Consider the following 20,832-nt stretch of genomic DNA (forward strand, 5'->3'; position numbering starts at 1 on the left):
GAGGGTGATGGCAAGACTAAGGTCAGGTCTTTGTCGTTCTGCAGAGTAGGAATGAAGTTGCTGCTGATATGTCAGCATTGCTCCAGTCAAGGTCTAAAGGCTTCATGTAGTTGGCATTCTCTTTTGCCATGTTCTAATTCTTTCACTTTTATAATGACATTGATAATTCTTGCTTCTCCCTATCTCAAGCCCTTTTAAAATATTCATCTTACTCAGAAAACACAGAATGCTTCTCCTAGTGAGAAGTGCTTTAGATGCCTTCTCAGTCATGATCCCGAAAGAGATACCAGGAGTTTTTGTGAAATGGGAAATTTATACTTCCGCAGTTGGGGTGGAAAGGGAGAGGGAAGCGCTTGCCAGCCTCTGGTACTTGGCCAAATTAGTGGGCTAAGAAGTAGATCAGGATTGCGGCAAATAGGTAATTGCTTGCAGAGTATAAATGACTAGATTATTTTACAATAATTCTGCTAATTTGTTTTGCTAACCATGATGAAGAATGATATTTTGTCACCCTTCAAACATGCATTCACATTTCACACCCAAAGGTGAATGTTACAATGCGTTTCTTAGCAATTGCAGCATTCATGATATGCTGTTTAGCATTTTCAGCCTATTCAAACAATTAGGGTAGTCTGTGAGGATTGTTCCTTAGCACTCTCCATCTCAAAGCATACTTCCACCAACAAAAATGCCACTAATTAAAACTTCTGTGAGTGGAAATGTTATCATTAACATCAACTTTATACTCTTTATTTTGAAAAAACGTAAGTGTTGCTATAGTTAACTAAATTAAGCAGTTCAGGACCCTGTGTTATAAAATCTTAGATAAGAGTTAATCAATGTGGCAAACTGTAGGTTTGTCTTCTTACCAGCTGGAGTTAATAGTGGGTGACTTCCTGGGGAGTTTGGGTGCTGAAGTGAGAAGGAGAAACTCCAGTGTTTTCCTTAAATGTTTGTCTTGATCTGCTGAATTTTTCAATACATATTTAAGCAAAAGAGACTGAATTTGAGACCACTATATTTCAGGTTAATATTTTGAAGTCATTTTCCTCACCATTTCTGTTGCTTTTAATCAATTACGAAGGTCCTGATGTAAATGCAGAATTAAAATACTAGGCTATTTTCTTGTGCATGATGTAAGGTCCTAAAAATTATACCAGATGAATGTTCTGGAAGAGGGAAAATAAAATACTTGAAAAAATGTAAGATAATACAGTATTTTCTGAAGTATACCTTACTGCATGATATCTGTAAAATGTAGATTATCTAAGTGTTAAATTTGGTATCTGTCACCAAATGTGAGTAATGACCTGTTGGTAATGCTGCTAGCTTTAGAGAAAATCTAAGGCTTGTCTTTCTGTGTGCAGCTCTTTTTGCTGCTTTTGTTAGCTTCATGGAAAATTTCAAAGAAATCTCCAATTTTTTTTTTTCCCCAAAGTTTTTATTTCTCTGACAGAGCAATAATGCTGTTGCTTTAAGCCCACAGCGTTGCATTATATAGATCTGACCTGGTTTATAGTGTTACTTTCCAATACACAATAAGAGAGTTCTTCTCCCTTTCAGAAAAGGTTTATGACTGATCTTTGCCTGTGTTGGAATGTTTATTTTCTGAAGCTACTTCACTGCAAAAATGTTTTGAAATGGAGAGTCCCAGGCTGGTGATGGGGTCTGTGCATCTACTGCTTGTGCTCTATGCAGATCTAATCCCATCAGCAGTAGAAAGCTGTGGTTTTGTGATGGACCTCCCGAAGATCAGGCTCAATTCTGGTATTTCTGTGTCCGTTCCCTATTCATCATCCCTTTTTAAAAACTGCATAATTGAACTGATCTATGGGTGTTGGCAAAACCATCAGAAGCCTCAGTAAGATTTAGTTACTGCTCCCAGTCCTTTGCAATAACATAGGCTTACTTTCTTTTCTTCACATGTTGTGGATGATGGAATAGCCTTGAAATAAACAACTTTAGAGAAAACATTTTGACCACTAGGGATAATGGCAATAGAGAAGGGATTTGCAATAGAATGCTTCTGGATGCTCTTAAAAAGTCATGAATCTGCTTTCTTAAAAATGTAAATCTTAGATGTGAATCTGAAAGTGTACCCTCAGCTTTCTTGCTTGACTTTTGCTGAAGCCGCATATTGATTATGTGTTAAGTTGTCAGAGGCCAGTGGAAAAATCCTTTCTAACCATGTACAAGGAGTCTGTGGAGCTGTGTTGTATCCTATATGGTGGCTTGTGCTTTGAAAGTGAATAAATAATGCCAAGTATGGGAAGAAGCATGCACAGCAGAAGAGATGATATGAAGCATGCAATTTAGGACATGGAAGAGAAAGCTCTGCTCCTTCATCCCTGCCCTGCCTAGCCTGGTTGTCCTGTCTGCCCCATGTCTGCCTTCCTAATGTCATTTTCTGGTGACCAGGAAAAGGATTAGGGCTGCTCCTACATAAAGCTGAGTAACCAACTCTACCTGCCCCTTTGCAGGTGACCATCCTGGACAAAGGGAAGCAGAGCAGGAAGGTTATTTGCTTGAAATCATCTGGGGCTTCTATCACTCAACCTGTGGGAAGGAGATGGTGTCTACCTTGGTCACAGGGCAGTGGGCAAGGCAAAGCTCATGATATGGGGACACTTTCTATTCATGTGCAGAGACCAGGAGGGGATTTTCACAGAAAGATGAAAGTTAGCCAGTCCTTGAGGCTGTTCAGAGCATCAGCAAACAGAATTGTGACCCTAAGTGCTGGTGAAGCATGAGCTTTACGACACCAAGGGCAGTGTGAATTGTGGTGCAGAAATACAGTCAAGGAAGGCTTACCTGCTGTTCAGGGGTAAAAGACTCATGGTCAGGCTGAAGGTCAGCTTGTGGCTTGAGAAATTTTAATGAGGTCTTAAAAATAGAGTGAGGAAACCTTTAAATAAGGTTTTCCCTTTGATTGTCTTCCTAGTGGGACACTGAAACCACTGGCTGGATGGGAGTATACCTGGTTTCAGTTGTGGTATGTGCTTAATGCTGTGTACATTCCCATTGAGTATCAGTGTCAACCCTCATTGCTTACTGGAGCTGACTAATTCATGGCTGCAGGTATTTGGCAAGGCTTTGAAAATGTGTATTGAACCTCCAGCCTTGGTTTGTTTGTTTTGTAGAATCACAATAATTCAAAAAAATTAAATAGATGATTATGAAATTCAAGGCAAGAAAATATGAGACTTCCTAAAGAATAAAGTAAAATAAAAAATACCTCAGAAGTTTGAGACTGAAAGTTCGTAGTTGAGTTGTGAGTTTTTACTACTTCTTTTGAAGTTGAATAAAGAGGAAAGTGGTTTAATGCAGAACTAATTAATACCCATTTCTCTGGGGTGGAGTGATCTGTTTTCAGTCACACCTTCTCCAGGGTAACTCAAGTGGATTAATCAATGATCATCTTTCTAATTGAAGTGCTGAATAGAGAGCTAGAGGATTAGAGGTTGATCATTAGTTTTGTGTAGAATCAGTGAATGAAAGGAAAGTAGAGTTAACAAGATGTTCCTTTTTCTCATAGGATCAGTCAAAAATTAGGAAAAAGGTCAGGACCTCTGAAATGCAAATTATCAACAAATATAAAAAATATTTTCAAGCGCTTTCAGAATTATATTTTCGAAGTAGCAAGAAAGGTGGGGAAGGAAATGCCTTGGATCATCCCAGACATACATATCTGCTTGTCTCTGTTCTGCATCTGACAGAGCAGTTAGGGTAGATCCCGAAATTCTGTTTGGGAATGGGAAATTTCCTGAAACAAACACCCAGGCACAGAGAAGTGAAGTCCAACCTTCCTTGTGTGCCTTCTGGGCAGAGCTGCATGCTATGGCACAACTCTGCCATTGTGGGTAGGCTGAATAGATGTGCCCAGTCAATGGTCCCTTTCCAAGGACTGGAGTGTTTGCTGTCCATGAGCAGAGCTGATGCTCAGTGTGTCACTGGGCAGCCTGGGCTCCCAGGAGTTGATTATATGCTGAATGTCTGAATATAAACTGATGTGTCCAGTATGACACATGGCACAATTAGGGTTGTTCCATGGGGCTGAAAAAGTTGTGGGATTCTTTTTTTGTTTGTTTTCTGTAAGCAGAAGCAGCTTTCCATGCTATTACATGTGAGCTTCAGACTATCGCCAAATTTCTCCAGGGGAAAAAGGGTGGAAAACCAAGAAAACCATGTGCAGCAAACTGATGGACTGTTGCAGAAAGCTACAACAGCTGCCACAGGCTGTTCACTGGTTGTTGGTTGAACATAAATGTGACAGAATCTCTCTCATCTGATGATTGACAGAGTAAGATCTGGATGTATATACTGTAACTATCCTGGAAAGCTGTTTGCAGTTCACTTTATAGGAGCGTATTGTGTACTTAGTTTAGCTACAAGTAGCTAACTCTCCCAGGAACCACATGAATAAACATCAACTCTCTGTTTCCTTCTTGTTAACAAACCTGTTGAGGTTTGGTAGCATCTCATACCTCCCTTTCAACACAGGAGGTGTACTACAGCTCAAAGGAATGGATGTGTCTGTAGAGTTGTGTTCTTGAATTGCTCAGCACCTCGTCACTGTACACTGGCTTTAACCAGGGGCTATAGTTTATAATGAAGATGTCTGGCAACCCGGCAAAAGAAGCCAACCAACCAACAGTCAGTATTTGCTCGCTGCTCGTGCAAATGGCACCTGCCCTGAGTTTGTACAGCCCTTCTCAAATCACAGTTGAGGAATTACATCTGTGACTTTAGTGTTGCTATTGAGTGTATAATGTAATTCACTCTTTGTTTACAGTAGAGCTGGAAAGGCCTATGGTAGCTTTGTACTAAGGACTTTACTTCAGCCTTTTGCTGGTGTTTATTTTTGTGTACCTCACTATTGAGCAGGAAAATGAAAAAGTAAGTACAATATGAATGACAAACTGCAGTTTTTTACCGTAGCACATACTGCCTAATCTATTCTGTTCAGACACTCGCAGCTATGCCTACCTAAATGACAGAGCCTAGAGTGTCGTATTTGCCATGCTTAGTGCATGGGATTTTTGTCCTCGTTAATGTGCAGGAAGGAAGAACCTGAGTCTGGGATGTATGAGGTTTATGTGACTGTTGTTATTATAGTACAGCAAATCTTTGTCTTTTAAGTACTACTTTGTCTTTTTCTACCATTTTCTTTTTGGGTTTTTTTGGGGTTTTTTTCTCTCTTTTTTTTTCCTTTTTTTTTTTGTTTGGTTGGTTGGTTGGTTTTTCTTTTTTTTTTTTTTTCATATTGATTCCTTTGGAAGTACTTTGCCCTCAGTAGAGGTTTGATGAGAATCATTGGTCTTAAAAGACATGTTTTGGGCGAGGGGAAAGAGGAGTGTTGTAAGATCACTGATATAAGATGCCTGTTTCCTCTTAGCCTACTAGAAAAAGGAACTTGAATGTGTAAAGCTCTGTATGTGTGGACAAATGTAGATTTTTCTTATGTTAAGCCTTATAATTGAAGATTGTGCAGATCTGGGGAGATGGGTATCACAGATCTGGCAGAGCACTGCTGGGAAGTTTGTATTCACCATGGCAAACTTCCTTCAACGTTTGATGGACTGCTTGCGGGGGAGCACTGTGACCTCCCTAAGAGGTAGCTTGCTGGGAGTGCTGGAAACACTTCAAAAAATCTGGCCTTCTTACCCGGCCAGGAAGTTTTCTTCAAACAGAGCAGGATATCATCCTTAATAAGTATCCAAGTAAGACCTGATTGGTAGGGATACTTGTAATACTTTGCCATAAAATGGTTCTTTTGTATCAAAAGTAGTACACCATCTGCCTGCTATAAAACGCTGTGTTCTTGTTTCTGTCTGTTCTTGTCCAGATTGAAATGTTTTAGCTGTACATTTACAAATCTAGGATGACTGAGTGTTAGTACAGTAAGGTCACCTGGGCTGTAATTAGCTAACAGTTCGCTGTATTCTCCATATAGTTATGGGCCAGCAAAAATCCAGGGGAGTCAGGTTTGCCTGTGAGGGCAGATTTTAACTCTACATTGTTGAAATTACGTGTGTATACTGACACAGGTCTTTTATTTAGATCTGTACTAGGTCTCACTCCATATCTATCAAAGCATTAGTTAAGAAGCTACATCTATGAAGAGCTGGAAATGTGGTTCCAGACGAAAAAAGAAAATGCTCGAGCTGCCCTCTGCAGTGAGCTGGAACATGGGAAGAAAAAGGGCACCTCTCAGTTCAGGGATTTTGCAATCATGTAGGTGAGAGCAAGTTATCACCCAGGTCTTTTGAGTCTTAGTTGCAGGTGCTGAGGAACTGGATATCATGGTGAAGGAAGTGCTGCGTGTCTTTGAGGAGTGGATCCATGCTGTGCTGTTCTGTAGGAAAAGATAGAGGTCGACCACAGTAGCAGCACTATGAACTTTGCAAAAGAAGATATCCATGACACATGGGTCACAGTGGTGTTATCTGAATGCCATAGTCATGGCACTTGCAACCCTGTCCTGCAGTGCTTGGCTCTGTGTTCCTTACAGCCACAATTAGGAGGGCTTTGGTGGTCTGTGCTCTAAATGTTCTGTGTAGATAGATACATACCTTTCCCTACTGTCAAAGCAAGTCTGTGTTTTGTATTTGGAACTTTACAAGTGTTTTTATAGTAACAACTAAGACAAATATTACTTACATCTTATTACTCAAGTTTCCTCTTGGGTGTGACTTGCAGCTTGATACTGCTCTTTACTTTGCTCACCCATTGTTAATTTGTCCATTTTGTATGGGGGTTTTGCAGCTTGTATTCTTTGCTATTTTGTTTGCATTTTATTTTAATAAAACAGCCTTTGTTTTGAGTGAAGTCAGTTTAGGACTTTGCTCCAACTCCACTAGTAATCTTAGAAAAGGGAAATTTAACAGCTTTAGACAGGAGTAACACCTAGTTTCTATTTTACAGGTTTACATGTAACATTTTAGTTAAGAATCTGTTTAGTTGTGTAGTGACTCCATCACCAGGCTTTTCAGTAAGATCTGCCTTTTTAAGCATGAGTATGATAAAATTCTTGTGTTAGTTTTAATTCTGTGGTATGTCAGTTTAACTGTTGTAGATATAAGTTTTTTTTTCTGACAAGGTGCTGTGTGCCATGAAGAAGCAGTTTAAAATCAACTTTGCCAATTTAAATATCACAGAAAATATAATAGAATGACACTTTGCAGAATGAAAATGACAGACTTGGTAAAGCATGAAGTTCTCCGTGCCAGCTTTTGGGAGTTCAGTTAGGCACTCTTCTTGTTCAGTGCAAATACACTGAGGATGGTGTCTATGTCTTCTGTCTTACCATTGTGAGGTGGTGTGGGCAAAAGAGCAGCCGACTGTTCCATATTGGTCTACTCAAAAGTAGTGACTGGCTTTTCAGAGCTGAGCTTGGCTGGTGGAAGAGAACTTCCACAGGAGTTCTTTGTAACTGATGTGCAGCTATTTTTCGGAGGTCCTGGCTGGGATTTGATAGCAGTTTTAAATAAGAATGTGTGGAAATGGGCAATTCTGCTATGGTACAGGTACCGTTTGTGGTCTCTGCCACCGCTGTAGAAAAGGGACTGTGGTGGTGCTGGCCTGTTTCAAGGCACCTTTCTTGGTTGTGTGTTTCCTAGATGGAAACCTGGACAGCTTAACAAAAGCTCCTCTTGAAGCATATGGTTGTAATGTGTTGCTTTACTGGCTTTCTAATTTCCATTTCTACGTAGAAAGAAGTTTTTTAGCTGTTGTGCTTGAGCGGTCTGCACAGAATGTGTAAGTAAGGTACAAATTGAGTGGAGATGTTTCTAGCTGCTTTTTTTGCATGAGAATTGTTGGCTTTTGCGTAGGAGGGGTTAATCATTTAGTTGGCGGTGCTTCAGAACAAACCTTATTTCTAATGTATCTAGGGATACAGGTGTTAACAAAACAATTTTTGTTTTTCAGATTGCCAACACTACAAAAATAAAGACTTCCAGCAAATAATTCTTCAGCTTGGAAAGCTGCAAGGACACCTCACCCTCTCTCTGTGCTTTCACTCATGATGCAGAGAGAAAGAAGACATTTGGAGATCAAATAAATTATGCAAGGTTTGTTTGCTTTTATTTTGTTGGTTTGTTTATTTCTGAATGGGTAAATTGTATTATAAAACATTATAGGCCAAGATCCAGATAGAACCAGCTTAAAATTTGTTTTAGTCCCTGGGTGTTAATGTTTCATATTGGCTAGGTGCTTCTGAGACTTTAGAGTCAGCCGGTAGTGAACATCAGCACAGGGGGAAACGTAGGCTATGTGAATTGTTTCTCTCAAGGCATTAATCCAAATTTTAAGGCCTCTGGCTTCAAAATAGTTTGTATTTACAAAACAGACAAGCCTTCAAATCTGTAAATAGCATAGATGCAGTTTTCTATACTTAACTCAGTAGGGAAAGGGAGGGGTTTGGGCTTTTTCCTGCTCAGCTCAGTGTCTTATGATGTGGTAGATTCCCTCTCAAAGGAGGAGGAATGGATGAGCAGTTTCTGGTGTATGCATCATTCAAGAATTAGGCACAAAATCACCAGTGAAGTGATGACCTGCTCCTGATGTCTCACCCAAAGGACAGAGCAGTGTTACAGTTAAACTCTGGTGATCATCAGGTGTTTGTCAGATGTAGTTAGAAACACTGTGAATGTGGCATATGAGAGAGAGATGTGTTTTGGTTGAGGGTTTGAAAGGCTTGGTGCAACTGAGTTTATGGTAGGGCCAGTTTCCTCCACCCTGTTTTGTTTTGTCATCTGAAATAAAGGGGTTATTTAGAGATTTTTAAAAGACTTAATCACGATGTTTTTTAAAAGGCTTATTGAGAGCATTTATTCAACTTTTGGTTATTTTTGATTGCTTCAGCGCTGTGTGCTGTTACTACATTGTTATCAATACTGTGCTATCTACTACAACATGTATGCTACTAGTTAACATGAAATCCAGACCCGTTTGGCCTTTGAAGCTGGAGTTCACTGCACAACCCTGACAAAACCACCTTTTAGGAAGTTTAGGCCTATGGGCAGTTTTGCACATCACAGGGAAGCATGGTTGGACTTCAACACATCCTGTTCATCCTCATTCCCCAGGAGTGTGTCTGACATGATCACATCCACTAGAAAGGAATGCAGTTTCAGAGGAATTCAGTCTCATTCTGTGCTAGGACAGAATTGCTTTTCTTTCCTGACAAAATACTTTGGGGTAAAATCGTGCCGAATAAATGAGGGAACTCTCCAAGTTGCAGAGAGTTGCAGGGTTTTTTTCCCTGACTCACACATACCAGGCTGGTAACAATTAGAGCTGATTGCTCTTTAATATTCAAAGAGTTAAAAAGTAATATATAGGTATATGTTCAGTTTATTTTGTAACCCCCTCATCTCTTTTGAAATCAGTATATAATGGAGCATTGCTACATTTTGTAATGACTTCTGAGTTCTACCACTTGAAAGGGACTTAGGGCACTGATACCACAAAAAGTAGATATGCACAAATGCTTCATTTGCTGTTATTTGGTTACAGAGTATTTGGCCCGTTCTTTCTAAAACAGGCTAATTTTAGTACTAGCTTATACAATAAGGGTATATTATAAGATGAAAATGGATTTGCGGGTGTGATCAGTGCTCTGTTGAGTGTGATTACAGCAGTCTAGAAGGTCTTCTGAATTTTGGAGTTTCCCTCCTCAGAAAGGAGGGAATATAAAATAATATAAACAAACAACTCAAAAATAGTGAACTTCTAATTGATTTTGACAAAAGGACAGCCGTAAAGCTGTGCCATTTTGGTTGATACAACTAGACTTACTGTTCCAGTGTGTTGTGTCATACTCTATTGCCACAGATTAAAAGTGTCACAGAGATTTTATGGACTGCAACACTCATAAAAGTCCTAATTTGTTATGTTAGTCAATCTGTTGGGGATTTGTGGGGGTTTTGATTGGTTTTGCTTGGTTGGTTGATTGTTTGTTCTGTATTGGTAAAAGGAAGTATTGAACCTGATTCTAAAATTTAACAACACTAGTGTCTGTTGGGGCATTTGTACCCACAGCCATCAGAGTCTGCTGGTGCTATTTGCCACAGTCGAGTGCTGTGGGAGGGATGCACTATTTATTCCCTTTCTAGTTCTTCAGCTTTTTATCAGTCAGTATATTTTGTTTCATTTTGTTTCATTGTGCCCACCTGCAGTGAAAACCCAGAGGGAGCTTGTCAGTGGCAGAAGGTGAATTTGAGAACCACATGAAGACATGGAGGAGAAAATTATGGCATACAGACTCCTAATGATAAACATACCAAGAGCATCCTAAAATTATAAAACAGTGTGGTGCATTAAACCTCTAATTTGCATTTTGGCTAAAGCATAGCTGCATTTTTGGACTGTCCCTTTAATTTTGTTCTTTTAATTACCTGCTGACCAGTTCTTGGTGTGGAAGCAACAGGAGCTATGCCTGCAGCAGTTTCCTGACATAGTGGTTTCTGTCAGATAGAGCAATGGGATTCCTAAGGTTACTTTGAAACTTGGGGTCTCCTGCTGTAAACCAGCAGACTGACATGAACAGGAATCTAATTAAAAAGTCCAAGATATTGAATAAAGCTCACAAATGCCATCTGTTCAGTTTTCCAACCTGAAATTGTTCTGTGAATCACAGTAACAAGTTTGATTGTTTCCTCATTTACATTGTGCTGAATTTTGTTACAGCAGCCACCCATACAGGCAGAGTCGTTCAGGCTGGCTCTGTTAGTGTCAGCGGACTCATATTAAGTATTCCAGCAAAGTATGTTCAGGACATAGAGCTGGCTTAAAACCTAATCTTATGAGGAAGGCAAGGCCCTGCACTGATTTGCAGTTTAGAAAATGCCTGGAAAGGGGCAGCACTCCATCTGTAGACTCTGGCAACGAATTGTTCCCAGGTTAAAGTAATTAAAAGCAAGGCCTGGTTATTTACCTCCTTTGCAAGTAAAAGTCTTACTCGTGGGGTTGATTGGATGAGAAAATACCAAACAAAAGTTTGTAAACCAAGGAGGGGAAGAAAGCTACCAAGTTTGTGATGGACTGATTGGGAAAGTAATGAAACATGAGAAGAATACCCACCAGTACCTTCACAAAAACTGTGGAATAGAGTAATCTTAAAAACTGTTTCAGTAATAGATAATGTCAGTACCAACAATATACATTCAACCTTAATACAAAATGAAGTAGGGACACTGAAGAAAGAAGCTTTGTGGCTATTTGGACAAGGCCCCATGGCTGATATTCAGGCATAGTGTACAAGGAGAAATGTGCAAAAAAGGCTGAGGAAGCAGAAAACATTGGTGTACTGAAGGAAGTCTTGTGGCCTGCTGTTTAAGCTCTGTATCCAGGAAACAATTTCTTATTGGCAGGCAACAGCAGATAAACTCAGTAAAACTGAGTTACTGATTTCCTAAAAGAATCAATCTGGTGTATGCATTTTTTGCAGGGTAATCCCATAAGAAATATATAAGGCCCTAAAAGCTTCAAGGTGAGATAATACTCCTGTCTCCAAAGCTGGCTATCTGCAGTTACTGCCTACCCTTATTTTCTTGTTGTGCACTGCTTTCCCTGTTTCCTTGGTGTTCACTGTCACAGCCTTGTCCACCATGGCCTAACAGCTGATCTACACCGTTAGCAAGGATCACCAGCTTTACTAAAGACAACACCAAAAATTTAGGCATGCCTGACAAAGTTTAATGATGCTACTCTCCATCCACAGGACAGCTGTCCCTGTTATGCATATCCAGTTTGATGCTTCTATAAGCTGGCAGTGCTGACAGAATGCTGGAATGAAAGGAGCAAAGTGGCACCTTTCCCCTGTGGAGCTGTTGGGATTGTGGACCGTGGTACAGTGTGAAGGAGAATGCAACTTCCCAGGGGAGCACAGGGTGCTGATCTGTGGCCCCACAGGATAACTATCAGTGTGTCCACTCTTGCTCTGCGGCCAGCAAGATGTAGCTCATCCATCATGCTAGAGAGCCCATCCTCCTCCGCTGTAACACCGAGTGGGTGGGAGTTGGTGTGCGTAGGTAGTGTAGCTGATATACAGTAAGCATTACCTCGGGTTTTTCCTGGTCTGTAAGACCATGCTTTGAGCAGAAACAGCAGTGCTCTGTGTGTGAGCATGGGAGCAAAAGGAGGATTTGTGTTTATATTTCTCTGAGAGACATTTTACTAAGTTCTCTGGCAGTCTGGATAGATGATTGTTCTCCCACCTGAGCCTTACCACTGTCATTAACAGGCGGTGGACATCCTTGCTTGAGATTCTGACAGCTGCTGCTTTTTGTCTGCTCAGAGATGTACTCCCCTCCTGAAGGTGAACTCTCATTTGTGCTCCACCATTCCAGTGTCCTGTGAAATCTTACAGCGTGATCTGCTGGTGTATTGTCTTCTACCTTGATATATCAGAGAAGTGTTTTTTTTAATTATTTCTTAAAATGATGTACATCAAATATTCCTTACAGTCTTCTGCTGAATTTGCATATAGAATTAGTCTCTTAAAAAACATGTTATACTTTCATATTTGCGAATAACATATTTTGAAATAATTGACTGTGTAATACAGGCTAATATTAAATAGGATAGCAAAATGATCTTGGAAATCAGAGATCAGAAAAGAAAATGACACATAGTAGCTATTGAGAATTCTCACTTCAAAACAAAGTCAGTGTTTCTTCTTCACATCCTCATACCTTGCACAGCTTTGTCTTGTAAAAGCAATGTGGACAATATTAAAAAGAAAGTTTTGGGAGGTTTCATCGGTCTAAAGACAACATTTAAGAAAATGTTGCCTCTGTATTTGCTGTTGCAAGCAAACTTGGTGCTTAGTCCACTGCAAATGTTGCATGCATTTGTGTGAACTGAAATTTTAATTACTTTTCTATCTGCCTGTTGTTGGCACTGAAATAATAATTATTGATGGAACTAAAGAAAACTGGTGAGCTAAATTTGAGATGTTTATAAACATATTTAAAAATACTTAAAAAAAAAAAAAGCATATGTATAGTAATTAAGTAGTACTGGAGTTCAGTGCACTTCCCGGTAGCAACATAATCTGGTAGAAGTTCATACAGTGCTACAGAATTTGTTTTTCAGCTGGCTGAGGCACTAAATGTTGCCTCAACTCATTCATTAAGGCCTCTTGTGAAAACTTTGCCCTTCATTCACTGATATAGTTGCTGTTTAGGTTCCCCAGAATGGGTGGTTTGTGTATGAGTAACAGCTGTCATTGGAGTGCAGTTTCTTATGAAAGACATTTAGCCTTTAGATATATTTCTTCCGTTGGACTCAACGAGCCATTTGATTTCCAGAAATGTTCTTCCTTTGAAGTCTCTGCAGTATATCTGAAGAGGTGACAATATAGTTGCAGAACACCCTTTCATTTGGGACTGGAGCCAAATGCTGCCACCCCTTCTCCTGCAAGATCTCTTGCACACTGATCACTGAGGAACTTCCCTCCAACCTTAAAAAAAAACCAACCAAAAAAATCCCAAACAAACCCAAAAAAACCCAACAACACCACCAAAACAAAAAAAAAAACCAAACCCCCAAAAAACCAACTCTAGTTTTAGGAAGTGCAGTGCTCTGGACAGAGTCACTGCAAATCTGAATTTTAATGTTGTGGATCTTTTCCTGCACTGTTAAAATGCAACTGGTGTAAGAGCTCCTGTGTTGTGTTTTGCTAGGCATGAAGCAGTAGGAAGGGCATGGTCCAAATCTCTGTCACAGGGAGTGATAAATCAACTACCCAGGCACTGAACCTTTGGCTTGTTGGCATAGCAGAGGGAGAGACAGAAATTGCATGATCAAAGACATCAGAAGTGGTGATTAAAGCAACCTTATTTATTGTTTTAGTTTTCTATTTCAAAGCCTTTTCTTTACCCTTTTCTGCTTTCTGAGTTGGTACAAATAATCAAATTCTGTCACTGTCAAAGTTAGCAGAAAGTTTGATGTCAGCTTTAAGGGACCAAAATTTCACCCACAGTGTTTTAAGATGGTTTGGGTGTTAATACCGCATCTGTGTATTTTATGATTCCTTGATTTGTAGGTAATAGTGTAAGTGTTAGAAGTGTTACATATCCTTTTTTAGTTACCTGAAGAAAATCATACTCATTTTTACTGTGGGAAGTTTCATGTAATTACAGTAAATTTTGTACTCATTTGTCTCAAAGCTTTTTTTTTTTCTTATAGAAAAGGGCATTTTTACTTGCAGACTAACTTTCACTTAAGACAAAAATTAACAGTATCTTTTGACTTTTAAGTTATACAGTAGTGAAATATATGTTGTTATATATTCTATACTATATACTAGTATATATACCTAGTATATACTAGGTATTTCACCAGCTACGTGACTTCAATGTACTTAATGATAAAATATCACATGAAATCTTTTGAGGAAAGAACTTCTGTCTAAAAAAAAAAGGTGTCATGGAATGACATGGATCTTCTTCTGGTTGCAGTCTTGAAACAGCCGTGCTAATTCCTCAAGTGGATAAGGAAAAGAATTACAAGAAATAATTACGTATAAAGTGTGTGTCAGTGTAATCTGCTTGTGTAAACCTCTGTGTATCCAAATTAGTACAGAATACTTCTAATCTTTTTTCCATAGAAAATAATAGTATAGAGATGTCTCATATTGGTTTGTAGCCTAGGACACCAATGTCAGATGTGATTTTTAATATATTGTATAGAGATCTGCATATGTGCCTTTCATATGTATTATTTTCCATTAAAGAGTTGTATGAAACATGGGTGGGACTAGTAGAATATTAAGCAATAATGAGATAGTATGATGAGATATTTCTTCATTTTCTGGCTATTTTTAACTGGTAAAATTTACTTGGATAAAAAGCAGTTCTCCATACTGTGCATGCAGTTAAACACTCATGAGGTATGTCCTAGCATTCCTTAATAAAATTAATATTAGAATGTTATTGAGTTCATCTGGTTTCCTGGATGCGGTCTTTTGTTGCACATTGGCAAACCTGACTAAAGCACAATTATTTCTTTGCATCTGTTGATACCTTGTTGTAACCTGAATTAAGTGCTCTTGAGGACAGGAACTGAATTTCAGTGCTGTCCGTTACCTGACACAGTAGGAGCTTGTGGGAAGGGAACAGATGCTTTTGAGCATTAGAGTAGAATAACACATGGTAAGTGGTTGTTATGTGAATGATGCTGGGGTTAGTTCATAGAATCATAGAAAGATGGAAATGCTTGGGTTGGAAGGGACCTTTAAAGGTCACCTGCGATGAGCACAGACATCCTCAACTAGATCAAGTTGCTCAGAGCTCTGTCCAACCTGGCCTTGAACGCTTCCAGGCATGGGACATCTACCGCCTCTGTGAGCAATCCAGTGTTTCAGCACCCTCATCATAAGAAATTTCTTTCTTATATCTAGTCTGAATCTATTGTCCCTTAGGTTAAAACTGTTACCTCTTGTCCTGTCTCTTCAGGACCTGCTAAAAAGTCTATTCTTATGAGACGAGAAAGCTTTGGCATGAGGCTTACTGTGACTTTTCTTCCATATGACCTGTCCCACAGCCATCACTTGGGCATTCACCACATATTAATCTTCAGTTTTCTTGTTTTCACAGCCACTGCAGGTCCCCCCACTTTGTCCGTAGCCACCGTAGATGAACTGTGACAGGACTGAACAGTTAGTGCCCAATAAAGAATATTTCCAGGTGGCAAATAACCAGCTATTCCATAGCTTGTTGCCTTGTTCATCCTTTTCTCCTCTTAGGACCCAGCAGCCATGCTGGGAGAGGGAAACCTTTTTGGTGCTTGTTCATTCTTTCATCAGAAGCATCTGGGTTGTTTCAGGAGCTCAGCAGATTGCTGTGCTACAGCTTAGGAAATGATTGTAAGATGTCTGTGTTGGTTTATTTCCTGTGTGTCATTTCCTGTGATATTTCTACAGAATAGCCCTTTCTGTTACACAGACATAAATCACCTCTGCTATAATGTTTCCACAGAAAACGGAGCAGTGCCTTACAGACACAATGAGACTGTAGTGCTGTCTACTAATGCTATTAAATATACTTAGTGGTAGATTTCTGGAAAATCAAGAGTGAATTTCTCTGGGATTAACAAAATAAAAAATTTGTGGGTATTTGTGTCTCATTTTGTGGTAAGTCTATATGTATTTCTGTCTTTTGAATTCTTTTGGAACAAGTTGAATTTTTAGCTAATGTAAATATTCTCTGGCTTTTCCAGGCTGTAATTTCTTTACTGTTGCCTTTGTCCTCACCAGAATATTTTTAATTTCTTCTTAAAATAATGTGAAATTAGATCAAAGTATTAGCAAATAGCACAGGATTGGCTGTATACCCAGTATCTCAAACTCAGTATTTATCCAGACTATGTATAGCCAATTGATTAAAGTGGTTTCAGGTTTTAAGCAAGTCAAGAAGCTATTTATGTGTGTTGGAATAAAAACCATAATGTTGAACAAAGTTTTGATTATTCATAGAAGTTGGAAATGAAAAAATATTTGATTTCCAAGACTTTTGTAGAATCAGTAAAGAAAGATTTATAGTAAAATCCAGGAAGTGAAGGTTGGGTTTCCTAAATTCTTTGGACTTCATGGGGAAAAACAGAGAGAATGACAATTTTTAAAAAAATTAATATATTGCAAGGCCAGAAGTGATCATTTTGATCATCTGTTTTGATTTCCTGAATAATACAGATTGTGTGACCAAAATTTTTTTTCTTTCTAAAGAAATGTTTGGTTTTAAAAAAAAAGCAAACAGGCTTTAATCTTTAATAGACCACTTCATGATTACTGTATTTCTGTAATTCCCCCAGATCTTGCTTTGCGTCTGCTGCTGATGGTCACTGCTGAAGGCTTGTTCTCCTAAGTGGACCAGTGACCTTGACCCACTGTGTCCCCTTCCAAGTTCTTGCAGAATGTGATGAACTAAGCACTATATGGTGCTTTACCAGCTGCTGCTTTTCTGCATGTATTTTAACAGACTATGCACCATGTGAAATCCTTTCCTGCTGATTAAGTGTGCAGCCTATAGGAGAAGATGCAGCAACAGTGCTTGGGATAGCTGAGCCCCATCCACCCCTTGGCCATCATTCTGCCTGGAGAAGCCCTCTTGTCCGTGCATCCATCTCTTCTCCCTGTCTTTCCCCCTGCCTTTGACTGGGGATAATGATACCACTTCAGCACAGCACTTATGGGTTTGTAATTGAAACCCTCCGTTCATTATGATAGTATGCCCTGTGTGAGTGATTGAATGTACTTGGCCAGGCAGTAGCAGGTGTCATTCTGCAATAAACAGCCTGGTTTTTTTAACTAGTTATGATAGCAGAAAATTGTAATAATTTTGCTAGACAAAGTCTTGGCATCCCCAAACGCTGTGGGGATTTTACCACCATCAATGGGATCTGGGTCAACACTCACTGCTGTTTTTTCCTTCTTCCTCCTAATGCTGACAACTTTGAGGAAAATTTGCCCTCCTGGGACACAGATGGCAATCTATTTGTGTTGCTGAGTGTTGCCTCCTGCAACAAGCAGTTGGGGATATTAACAGTTCTGGTCAGAAGCACTTCATTAGTTAAAATGTTGTGAAATTTTAATACCGAGGTTATATAACTGAAAGGATTTGGAAACCTTAGTTACAGAGTCACTGCTTCTGTCTAGACTGTGGAAAGAAAAGAGCAAGTGTTACACGGTGAAGTGGTAGCTTAGTTTTTGGCAAAATGTAAAAAAATATTCTGAATGTCGTACAAAAAACTGCCTTTGTCGTGAAGATCAGTTCTTATATAAATGCACAACTGTGTTGTCAGCTTGTGGATTTTCCTTCCAAACACTTCTGCAAGGAGTGTATGGAAAATTTATACTGTGATTTTTCCCAGGATGATGTCTAAATCCAAAAGGGCTACTTTAAAGCAAATACATTATTGAAAAGTTTCAAAGCCATTACTTTTAAGCTGCGTGTTATTTATTTGGAAATTAATTTTTTTGCCTATTTCATGTAAAAATTAATCCAGCCTGATGACACTCGCAACAATAATTTTTTGTTTCATTTTGGCACATTCAGTTACTGGAGGCTTTTAGCATTATTGTAAGGGATCATAATGTAATTTTCCTCCCATGTTACCTTTTTTGTATATGTAACCTTCCTAAAGTAGCTTGGCCTTAGCTTCCTTCTACTTAGAAAGCTTTCCTTGGCATCTATACAAAGGTTTCCTCACTGAAAATCAAACTGATTTATTTCTTATGTATTCTTGATGAGGCTGGCCAACAGCTGATCCCAAATCTCTTTATACCAACCTGGAAGAATATTCTACTTTCCATTTTTTGTTCTCTTTTCTAAAGAAGTTTGTTTTTCCTTTTTAATTTCCTCAAATTGTCTGTCTTTTTAAAAAAATAACTGAACAAAATAGTTCTGTAAAAGTTCCAATTATATTGATAAAAGAATTATTATGTTTGATCATTTTAACAAATTAAGTAATATTTTATTTTTGTTTAAAAATTGCTGATTCATACTGTTTTGTGGCTACATCTTTTTAGTTGTAATGTCATTCCTGCTTCCTTCATGCATACCTGAAAAAAATATTCTAAAAGAAAAAAATAAAACTAACAACACAAAAATGATGATTTGCATGAGGAGAAACAATATAAATGAATTGCCATTTATTTAAGGAAACTGAGCTACTCTCAAAACTCATTACTTTTTTTCATACCTGTTGCCATCATGATGTTTTATTCTGTGACTTATTTGTAGGGCATGCTTTTCAACCAGATAGAAAAATGTGACTTTGTTTTGCTTCACAGTTGCACCAAGGTGAAAAATGCAGGATGGAACTGTTGTTTTTCTGGTAAAGATCAAGAATGTGTCACACGTTCAGAGAAGTTTTTCACCTAAATTCAACAACCTAATGTGCAAATGCACAGTGGGAATATTGCTAGCTAAAGTAAGGAAGATGATAGAGGGGTGCAGTTACAAAACCTTATGTTACTGTTTAGTTGGATGATGGGGCTTAGTTTTCCATACCCAACTTCTGCAAATCAAATCTCCTGCCTTGCACTTTCAAGAAGGAGAGCTGGGTTTTCGGACCTTGTGCTGCTATAGAGGTTCCACATGAAAACACATTCAGACATTTTTGGTTAAGATAATAGAGCATTTGGAGACAGGCTGTGTGATATCGGGTGCATCAGGGAGGAGCAGTGGTCCAGGGTGGGGTTCCTGTTGGCAGCTGCAGCTGCTGCCAGGATCTGCTTGGGTCACCAGATAGCAGCCAGGAGCCATTAGAGCATCTGCAGGAGAGGGAGCCCCCTGGTTTGCCCATCTGATGCTGGCATCCACTGGAGCACCTATTGGAGAGGCTGGTGGGAAGATAACCCTCTCTGGAAGGTGGGGTGCCCAAATACATGATGAATTGTCTTTTGAGTGAGCTGTTCTTAATGTCCTTGGAAAGGGACTTAACTGTGGCCTTCTCCCAAGTTCAAGTCTTTGAAGTGATTGCAGAAGGGTCTGGTGCAAGGGATTCAGACAGGGCCAGGCAGGCAGCACCTTGCTCTGCTCTTCTGTGTGACACACTTGCAGGATGGTTTGCATCACCTCTGCAGTCCCTCTGCTCCTCTCAGCTGGTTGTTAGGACATGTTTGTACTTGTCCTCTCTATTTTCAGGGCGACAAAAACCCATCAACTTGAGTGTCACAAGTACATTTAGCCTAGGAGACTTTCTGAATGGCGGAGGCAGATAGCTAAAATAACTTTATGTTGAAGGCAAAAACTGATATTGATTTATTGTCTGATTTCAGAGCATCAGTGTTGTCTCTATAATAAAGAGTTTATATTCACTGCTGTATTTTGTTTTCTTTAATAAACTGTTACAGTGGAAGAAAAGCTAGCTGTTCGAAGATTGCTCCAGTGTAGTTCTGATGCCATGGCACAGGTGGAATAAATAAATGTAACAGAAGTTGATGCTTGTACTAGCAGGGGTGGGCAGAGGAACTTGGAAGTCCAAGTATGTGAGTGGGAGAAAGCCCACATAAACCTGCAGGATGACAGCATGGCCATCTGTCTGTCTCACAGGCATGGACTTGGACATCCTCAGATTTCCCTTGTATGAGAAATTGGTAGCAGACATCTGTAGCAGACAGTGTTACCCATATCCTAAGGGGCCAGGTTGCAAAAGCTGTGTGAGTGATGCAGTGAGATAAGGGTGTGGGGAGAGCTAGGTGGGTGCTCTGGCTAGGGCTGTGTGACAGAGAAGCTCCCCTTCATCTAACCCTGCTCCCTGCCCATCTTCGTGAGCAGCCAGCTTCAAAACAGTGCCCACAGCAGAAAGCTACTCCAGATGAACCAAGTGGGGCATGACCTGACCTGCCGTGGTGCCTTGTGGATAACTGGATGGGTTTTGAGGGCTCATTATTGGGCTGTGGTCAGAGAAGGAATAGGGAGCAGAAGAGCTTACAGGGACTGGGGTAAGCAGCCTTGAGTTGAAGAAGGGATACTTCTGTGTAAGGGGGAATGGGGGTGGAGTTGTTTAGCAGATAAAATTTGTGGTGCTGATGTGAGAATAAGGGAAGATGGGAAGAGGAGAGGTGATGGAGAAGAACAGCTTGAAAAGGAATACAGGAAGCACAGGAAAGAAAATCAATATGTAGTGTAGTTTGTGTTTTTTAATTACTTGGTGAGCAAAAAGGCAACTGTGAGATTTGTCTCTTAACAAGAGACAGCTCTTGTATGTAATTTGGACAGCTCGACAGCACCCTCTCGTTGCTCAGGTTGTAACCTACCTACCTGAATTGCTACACCAGGTTATGTCCATGAAGTGTAGAAATTATTTGATTTTTCAATT

The 20,832-nt window shown here is 39.5% G+C and overlaps 1 protein-coding gene across 1 annotated transcript in view; it reads left to right on the forward strand.

Moving 5' to 3' along the window:
• The window catches only part of TIAM2 (TIAM Rac1 associated GEF 2), a 168,764-nt gene that overhangs the window by 22,923 nt on the left and 125,009 nt on the right, over window positions 1-20,832 (forward strand). The window contains 1 exon segment of the mRNA XM_032682222.1: window positions 7,930-8,072. The gene's annotated coding sequence lies outside the window, so the exon portion shown is untranslated.

The sequence above is a fragment of the Chiroxiphia lanceolata genome, chromosome 3, assembly GCF_009829145.1.
Source record: "Chiroxiphia lanceolata isolate bChiLan1 chromosome 3, bChiLan1.pri, whole genome shotgun sequence".
Classification (NCBI taxonomy): Eukaryota; Metazoa; Chordata; class Aves; order Passeriformes; family Pipridae; genus Chiroxiphia; species Chiroxiphia lanceolata.